General features: G+C 35.2%; 1 pseudogene; it reads right to left on the reverse strand.

Moving 5' to 3' along the window:
* Positions 1-1,975: 1,975 nt before the first annotated feature.
* LOC128204802 (uncharacterized) lies at positions 1,976-2,730 on the reverse strand (annotated as a pseudogene).
* Positions 2,731-10,025: the final 7,295 nt, after the last annotated feature.

Raw genomic sequence — 10,025 nt, forward strand, 5'->3', positions numbered from 1 at the left:
CGTCTACCAGAACTATCGTGACAACGTTGACACAACGTTGGTTCAAAATAATAAAAAAAACGTTGTCATTAAAATAACGTTGTCCCGTAAGTGAAATTCCATTATCATTTTAATATTTGAAAGGGTTCTGTAAGAAACACAAAATAACAAAAAAAATTAAGTGCTCAAGGATTGTAAATATCACATTTACAACCCTATAGAGACTATGTTAAAACTGAGTGTATCGTGTACGTTTGGTTATCTATTTTACATGTAAATAATTAGAAAGCAAATTACTTTCAAATGAGGAAAATATGTATCAAATCGCCACGCATCACACCTTTTATCGTGGTTAATTAAGCAGTTAGAGAACAAGCTTGCATGTGGGTCGGATATCGCAATTGCGAAATCCGTTTCGCAAACGTACTTTCGAAGCCATGTTACTTTGATAGGCTCTGAGATGCCAAGCAGCAACTATGCGATCTGAAGATCATGAGTGTTTTACATGCCAACACATAGGAATTTGATATCCCATTATCGTTTAAACAATGATGAGGTATTTCACATTATATTTTCATTACTTGATGGATTTCTGTCGAGGCTTAATGTGACTCGCTCATTTGTAAAATACACTTTTTGTTACAAAATTGGCAATTCACTTTTCTACGGCTTGTTAAAACTAAGATACAGTCGCCTGGAACCCTTCAACAAATTTTAAACTAAGATACAGACGGTTGGAAGACTTAAACAAATGTAAAAACTAATAAACAGACGACTGGAATCCATCAACAAATGTTGATATATGCTCAAATAATGTCTGTGTAGTCCAAATTTTTGAATAGCTTTAAGGCCCCCTCACACATAGGCGAATCCATTAAACGCAGCCTGGCAAATTGGGTAATTTTGTCAATTCTTGCGAATTTTGACCGAAACTGTTGGAAAATTTGTTACACAGTTTGAACTATAACGAAAGGTAAACGTACGATGATTTACGAAGTGTGACGAACGGTCACTGTTATTCGTTAAAATGCGTTAAATCGCGAGAACAAATTATTTTCTCACCGTAAACGATTACGAACGTAAACATGCGAACCAAAGCGCAACTTTGCGCATGCTTCCGAAGCCGTCTGAAGCTTTCCGAAAGCGTATTTCCGCATCCGGCCGTTACCGGACGCAGTACACGACTGGCGAAAACCAGGTGGGGTCAATTTGCCTTCTAACTTTGTCCGACTCGACACCACGTCGTATTGCTGTTTGACTGCTGTTTGATTTTTAACTTTTTTGAAGTTTTATAAGTGCACAAGTATATCCCTGTGACACCTGTGGCCAACGTGGCCTTCCCTCTTACTCAGGCACTGTTGTCCTTATGTCAACCTGTTCGTAATGACCAGGAACCCAGATGTCCTGGTTCAAGAAGGAAACAGCATGGATAGTAGTCTCCGTGGTACCACCCGTCCCCTATCTGTTCCAGTTCTGTTGTCTGCTCCGGATGCTTCATCCAGTTCACGGGCCATCACACAACGTAGTCAATGAGGCACCTAGAGACTTTGTCGGTGATGTATATGATCACTGTATTTGCTGCTTTTGTATCATTGTATGTATGTTGATTACATCTGAAGTTCTTTATCATCAAAGAAATTTTGTATATAGATTTTCTTGTCTTAGTATAATTACTTCTCTTGTACTCTTGTCCCAATACTTCGGGTATACTATTGTAGTGTCTTCAATCACTTTATTAGGAATTGTCGAAGGCGCGGCGGCTGATCTGGGTTTACACTTTTGCAACACCATAAGACCCATTTCCCCTTAATATGGCCCAATTTAATTAATATTGCAAAGTTTTGATGTTATTTACAATTGACTTTCATACCATTTTTAAGTTAAATATTAATTTCCTTTCTTTATCAAAATTTTGAAATTAATATTTTGATACATTTCTTTTTTTAATTAAATTTTGAGTTCACAATTATTTTCGAAAACACTCAATTTTAACCACTTATTTGGCACCCTCCTGTCTTGCCATGACACACTTCCCGCTGAAGAGATGATCCAATGCTTCATAGTATTTCTCACAATCTTCACTTTTTTGCTTGCTGTTTTGTAGCCCCTGATATTGACAGTCCTGGTATCCTCCAAGTTGAGATCTCTCCTCCATTCCCCAAAGAACCAGGTCGCCTCTTCTGTCCTCTTCATTCTGCATAGTGGGGTACCTCATCCTCATCAAGTTGTGTAGAATGCAGCATGTCTTGAAAAACAGCCTCACTCTAGATGGACTGTAGTTCATCTTTGAGATGAGTATCTGAAATGACCGAAGACAAATATTGCCATGCGTAAAAATTTAACGTGAAAAAGATTGTCTATAAATGAAATTCCAATCGAACTTCGATAGGTTGGATAACTTCGGTTGGTTCGAATTTATGCTTATCGAACAAATTATTTATGGACCAAAACATAAAGGTTTTTGTTGTGTAAGCAGTTCGACTGTATGTTTGGCAAAAAAGAGATAAATACCTGGAATCGGTCTGCCAAAATGCCAAAAGCGTTTTCTGATACCCTCTTAGGCCTGGATAACCGGTAGTTTAGAATTATTTCCTCTCCGGTTAGAGCTCTCTGTTCATAGGGTTTCTGTATGTGCTCACTGAGGCTTACGGCATCCCCCCTCACCAACATCACCAAGGATAAGGGCATGTCGACGGTGTCATTGGGGAAGGGTTGTGGGTCTGGAAAACCAATGGAACCATCCTGCACCATTTTAAGGATTTCTGATGCATTATAGATCCTGGCATCTCCACTTGAACCATAACTTGAAAATACAGAATGATAAGAAATTGTCAGTATACATTGAAAATAGCAATACTTATAATATATAAGTAATAATCAATATATATTTAATATAATTACAAATGTAATAAAATGTATGTGGTCTTATACTCACCACCGACGTCACACCACACGAACTTGTAGCCAGTAAGATAATGCTGTAGAAACCCTTATAGTTATAATATAAGGAACCAGAGCTGGCAGGCTTTATGATGGTTATGTGTTTGCCATCAATGGCAGCAACAATTTGGAAAGTTCCACTTCTTGAGGAACCCATCAGCCAGTTGTTTCCATTCTTCAGGTGTGGAGGGGGCTGTCATAACCTCATCAACATATTCCTCACATATAACATGACAGACTTCTCTAACTACTTCAGAGAGGGTATTCTCAGCGACCCTCCAGGAGTACTGCATGTCTGAGTACTTGACACCAGAAACCAGGTGGCGTAGGGTGGCAGCTAACTTGAGGCCTGGATCCAAGGGCTCCCTGTACCAGGTGTGCTGTTTCGAGAGGCGATGGCGGACCCTCTCGAATATTTCATTATACATTTCAGTTGGCAAGCAGAGGAATTTCCTGAAGGTTCCAGGATCTTCTCTTCTGAGATCAACCATGAGCTGATCGTAGATGCCAAATTGGCGCCGTCTCTCGGGATGCAGCCATGGTCTACTCCAGATGCGACGTGCTCTGGCTCCTCTTCCCCCCTTAAATCGGCCTCTGATGAAATGGTGGATGTTAAGTTGTTGCTGGAAGACTTCTTGGTGGGCCATAGCAGCCACATACTGCAGCGTCAGGCGTTGTAGATCTTCCATTTTTGACGAAGGAATAACATATGATCTTGATATTTAGCCTCCTCCTTATATATGAAATTCAGGAATACACAAAACTTTTGAGATACTCAAAACTACTCAAGAAATGTAGATGCGTAATGATTCGCGTTGATTCGTAAGTCGTAGTTACCCATCGTAATGATTCGTATGCAAGCGTCTGCAGTTCGTTTTCTGATCGTCAACCAAGTATTGCAAATATTCGTCATGGGATCGTCCTTGATCGCTTGATATGCAAATTAGCTGATGACGACCTGACAACGAGCGAACTCCAACGACAGTTGACGAACGTTATGCGAAGACATTCCGAATGGTTAACGTATTGAAACGTATTTTAACGAATGATAGATGAAACTTCGCCACAAGTTTTTCAACATGTTCAAAATTTTCCGACGAACAAGACTTATCGCAACCGAAGTCGAAGCTCACAAACGCATTCATACGAACACCATCAACGATGTACAACGTACATATACTAATGGGAACGAAATTGACTCAAGTCCTATTCGCCAGTACACGCATGTTGACGTCGAGGGTGTTCGCTTATGTGTGAGGAGGCCTATAGTAACGTTTTTCAACAAAAGGTTAAGTGGTTAAATTTTCACTCAGTTTATGTAAGAGTCCTCGTAGGCGAGCGTTTAATTTTATTTGTTTCTTGACCGTACCAAGGTAGGTTTGCTCCCCACTAAAACCTGGTTATTCGTCATTCATTTATTGTATTTCTTCTGCAACGTCGGTATCAATTATTTGAACAATCTCCGAGTGCATTTCCGTGAAAAGATAATTTTGGTCCGAAACCTTAAAGTTCATGAGGATTGAAACTTCTGGTTTACAATTACGACGATAGTAAAATAAAGAGATACTTCTTGAGAGGGGCTTAAAGGACGGGGAAATGTTTATTTAAAGGGAACACGATTGACGTAGCTAACTATATGTGTAGTTCCAAAGGATAATAAGTGATTTTTTTCCGTTTTTAGCGGCAATGGCGTACGGTGGTTTGCATTCGACATCGTACGGCGCCTTGATTTGATTTGCACAAATTATAGCAATTTGATTTCATCTCATAAATGCTTCTGTGGAACCAATCAAACGGTAGAAATGCATAAATTTTGATTCCGACAGTATGATCAATACAATTCGCCCGACTGTGGAAAAAAGCATGCCGTAAAAATGACAAAGTTTCATACATTGCATCAGCATTACTTTGTTGTCATTTCATGCCCTGTGTTATTTTATTCCTTTGTTATATGCGAATATGCAAATCAACGTTTGACAAGGGGAAACTATAATAAATCGAATTCGCATCTTCAAAATCGTCACGTATATAATTAAAACAAAACACCTGTTATGCAGAAAAATATATTTCTTCACTCACACGACAACGATCACATCTAGGATATGTTAGCTTCATTTGGATTTGAAATTTTAACCAAATATGATCAAGCCTCGGCAACATTTAGCATCGGCAGCCCTCGGTTAATCGAACGTACTTATCCAAATAACAATCGAACCAAATGAATATGAAATATGTTAAGAAAAGACCATTCTTCACTGTCAGATATTAGCCGAGCGTAATTTTTTTGTGTATTAAATCGGGCTTCAGCAGATTTGTATTACCGGATTTAGATGTTTAACGAACCACTATCTTAGAAAAGCCAAATATGGTAACATGGCTTTTATGCGCTGTTTGTGGAGTTTTGTACTGTTGTTCCATGTTTCCTGTCTGTATCTTTTTGTTTTTATGTTCTATGTCATTTGCGTTTACCCTATGCCATCAAACGGGGGTTATGGGGGTTATGTTTAAACTTTTGGCTACTGAGCTTGTTTCTGTAGTTTTTCACATAAGTATTAAATAACAAAATATTCAGAATTCAAATTATCGTCCAAAAAGGTTTAGAGATATAAGGTTAAGGGATATAATTGTCCCTGCTTAATGATTTAATAGGTTTAGAGATATAAGGTTAAGATATATAACTCTCCCTACAAAATGACTTAATAGGGATTTAATTTGATGACGTTTTCAATCAGTGCATTTATAATAGTATCCTTTATGAACAAGTTGCAACATCTTGAAGAGTTTCCCTTCTGAGAATCCTGGAACTTATTAAATGATCTCAATTACATAGAAACGAAGTTAGAACGCTTTGAACTGTATACAAATGTGTTCCTAAAACAACTTGGCATTGGCAACCCTTTCCCCTGACAACTCTTCGATAATCAAATATGCCAACCAACCAAATAAACCATTGAATCAAATGAGCGCCTAGGACCTATCAAAGGCCACTATATTTCATTGTCACATTGCAACGAATAATTTATATACCAGATGAGCGTTGAAGGATTTATATCGTAACATAGACGTTTGATATAAAGCAAAGTTTCAATGGATTTCTGCCTTCATATATTTATATCTATACTTTATAAGTTATAAATAGTCAAACTGTATCATTAGCTACTGTAATTTGTATATTTTAAAAACTCAGTGCCCACGCAGAATTGAAAGTCACTAAATTATGCTTTAAACCATGCATCTGAAAAAAACAGTGTTCTCAAGAATATATTATAAATTGTAAGTAAAACTCGTAATTCCTTCTTTGCAATATGAAATGAATTGAAAGGAAAAATATACTCTCAAATGTATCGACGTTTATAACTGCTAACAAATCATTGTACTTAAATCAAAATGAATATTAATCAAAATTTAATTCAGGTAATCAATTAAATCATAAGACAGTTCAATTCTCGAAAAAGACGTTTTATTGTAACTTTAACACGAGGTTATTTCTATAATACTCGATGTTTAATGACATTTAGTTACGCTAAATGGCTTCTTAATTGCAAAATTAATGTTAAATTCAGCTACCGTTTAAAGCTCTTAACAGTCAATTTAGCTTTATCAAATTCAACATTTAAGTGAATTCAAGGTGTCATAAACATTGTCTTTATGCAAAATTGAATGCAAAGAAAGTTAAATATCTCCCATTTTAAGATACCTAAACTTGCATAAACTTAATGTTTAAGATTTTATAATTGCACTTAAAATCAAATTCCTATTTTAGATAAGCCTAAATTAATTACACTTGCAAAACAGTAATTGATTTCGTTAATCCACCTAGCAATTGTCTGTTCTGTAAAAGCAGATAAAAACACCTTACAGTTTGTTATGTTTATTCACATTCTTTAGAGATGCACTCTTACTGGAAAATAAGCAGTATTTGAATTAATACAATTGTTTTACGTTATCTATAAGGACGATTACATATATAAAACAATGATTCTTTTTAAGGAAACCGTGTTTAATTTGAAGGAAAGGTGCATAAAACACAGTATAGTCTATCTTATGAAACATTTGTTAGTCGTTAGTGTTAATATTTTAAGACCCGCCAGCCATTTAATGTTTGTGCATTTACAGCTAATAAGTACACCGTAACAATCTTGTATCAGTTTTAATATTTACCATAAAACATTATTTAGTAAGTTAAAAACAGCGTATATACCTCATTTATCAACCTCAAATACGAACATTCAATCTTGGACTGGCTCAGGCAATACAATATTATTGTAACGTGTAAAGAGGTAAATATTCAAAGTAAATAAGATATTAATTTTTACTAACGAAAACATTTATTTTGAATATTGATGTTTCGTTCGGTTTCCACTATTTTTCTTACAAACATATGCGATGGACTTTATTACCTAAAGGAAAATAAATTTCATATTTGAAGTCATTTCCAGCAGCTTCTTTTGTCAAGAGGTTCAAGTCCGTCTCTCATTACGGTCACTGTTAACTGGACCTGCAGTCAACAATGCGCATGGCTTAAACACAGTTGTACAAGAAACATCAAATCGCGGAATTTAATATGAAGCAGTTACATAATAGCATAAGTATAAATATTCTGAATACATATACAACATGTCAAGGTAATCATTGAAATGATAAAGACAAAATACTTTTTCTACAAAAAGTGTGGAACATGATTGTTGTTTTGATTTGTTTATATTTAATACAGAATGACTGTTTTTCTTGTGTGTGTTTTTTTTTTCTCATATAGATTGATACATTAAGTGTACTAAAGAAAGTAAACAAGAACAGTTTTTATTTGCCATTTTATTTGAAATGTCAATTTTGTGTTTGTCTAGTTCTTCATGTTTTAGCTCTAGTATGGCCGACAATGCCAATTTACCTTTGCAATGGAATCAGTCTTGACCGCTGAGCGTCGGGTTTGGTAACACTCAGAAGTACGATTGTTTGTGCTTAAAGAGTTTGCAAAATCGTATCGAATTCAAGGTGATGCTTGTTTTCATGAACTTTTATGCAAGTTTTTACTCAACATCAAACCAAGTATTCGTCAAGAAACAATCATGATGGAATAGACTAAAATAGTCTAAAAATCTTAAAACTTCCGGAGGACTCCTCAAGCAGAAAATTGAACTAAAGAAACGATTAATCTCACTGCACACGATCATTTGGCAATGAATTTTAAATGTAATTTTCGTTTTTGTTGGTTGTGTTTTGTAAAACGGTTTAATTTGACATTTGGGATAACAGAACTGTAGCGTTTACAGTAAGAACACTGGTTAATATAAAGATTTGTCTTCTTATTTTTCGAATGCCATTTGAGCTGATTGTCCAGTTGTTATTGAACTTTCTAATGCGATATTGCGGCGAGATATTGGTTTATTAATATCACTATAATAACGTAATAATATAATGAGAAACAAAACGTTTTGCCGGAAAGGAGAAGGAAAGCATGCCAATATGAGTAACAATATTTCGTAGATAAATATAATTTTTTACCAATGTTAATGCTATATTGCATAAACCTGATAACCTGATGAATTGATAACATAGCGTGCTGTCACTAGTTCAATAGAGATAATTATATAAATGCGCTGTTAAAGAAAACATAACATATACAACTTTGGTTACTCGTCAAGATATGGCTATGAAAATGACACTATGCATTTTGGATGCATTCCAGACAAATATTATGAAAGATTATATATATTTAACCTGTTATAATGACACATATAATTGATCGAAAACACATGAGTCTGACTTATTTAGTCACACAATGGTTCATGTATGAGGGTATTCTGCAAAATATATTGAAAAAATGCCGTGAAAAAACTGCAAAAGATAGGTCAGTTTTGCCTTTTTTACGTGTTCTGATTTTAGCTTTTGTTACCAAAAGCAACACGAATGTGTCGGAACTTAAGCTTTGCAAAGCAGATGCCTCTCAAATTGGTTGTTTTGTACAAGAAGTGATGTTCATATTTGTATGACCTTGATGCTTAGTTGGTGTTTGTGGATGACAGATAGATGATATCCGATGTGAAAGTCGCACACCTCTACCAATAGATCAATCTGAACTATTTACACCTACTTGAATATTGTAGTTTTATATACAAAAATGGTACACGAACATGTGCGTAAAACAAAACTGGCCTATTGTTTACAATATTTCTAGGCCAAACTTTTCAATTTGGTGGACAATTATTGTCAAACCCGGTCTATTTTTTATTGCTTGGCATAACCGACATAGTTGTTCACACCTCTCTTGGCAGCATAAAAGCATGTACATTCATAGTATAATAACTAATTATGTCTGACTCAGGTGTTTCGAAATATGTAAAAATAAATTTGGCATTTCAGTGTATTGTATTTTTCTTTAAGTAACGAAACTTAGATGTTAAGAGACCTATATGTCGTACGTCTATTTTTCTTGTCTCGAATGCAATAGAAAGATACAGTGCCATTTCCATTTATAACCTTACTGCAGTGATATAATTCAATTGTATATATTGTGTTTCTTCTAACAGTGCATTTATCTACGAATCTTTATGCAGCTAAGGGAAGAAATCTTTTTTGTTAACAAGTCAATGCAATATGGCATTCACATTGGTTTTGAATAATAATAATATTAATCTTCGAAGCATTATCACGCAGATAAGTAAAATATCCGACTCCTTATTGCGAATAGTTTTGTTATACTGTATGGATGAACATCAACCAGGTTCTGGCACCTATATCACAATATCTATTTCAAATGCACAATCTTGCAATAAATCACAGGTTTTATCTGTAAACGTTATAGAGCCTGTTATTCCAAAACTAAACTAAACTTAATATTTATATGAAAAATGATAAGAGACCGTTTAATGGCACAGGGTAAACTCCAAAGACATATAATACAAAACAAACAGTCTCAAAACAGAAAGATGCACAAAACTCCTAAACCTCTTAAAGCTATTTTACCAAAGACTGATTATTCATTCTTGATAACAAATTGATTCTTGATGAGTCCTTGAGGAGTTTTCAGGCAATTTTTCTAATCCCGCACAGTCGGTTTCAAAAATAGTTGACAAATACTTTGTATATAAATTGCATGAAAGTGCATA

Source organism: Mya arenaria, chromosome 10 (assembly GCF_026914265.1).
Source record: "Mya arenaria isolate MELC-2E11 chromosome 10, ASM2691426v1".
NCBI lineage: Eukaryota > Metazoa > Mollusca > Bivalvia > Myida > Myidae > Mya > Mya arenaria.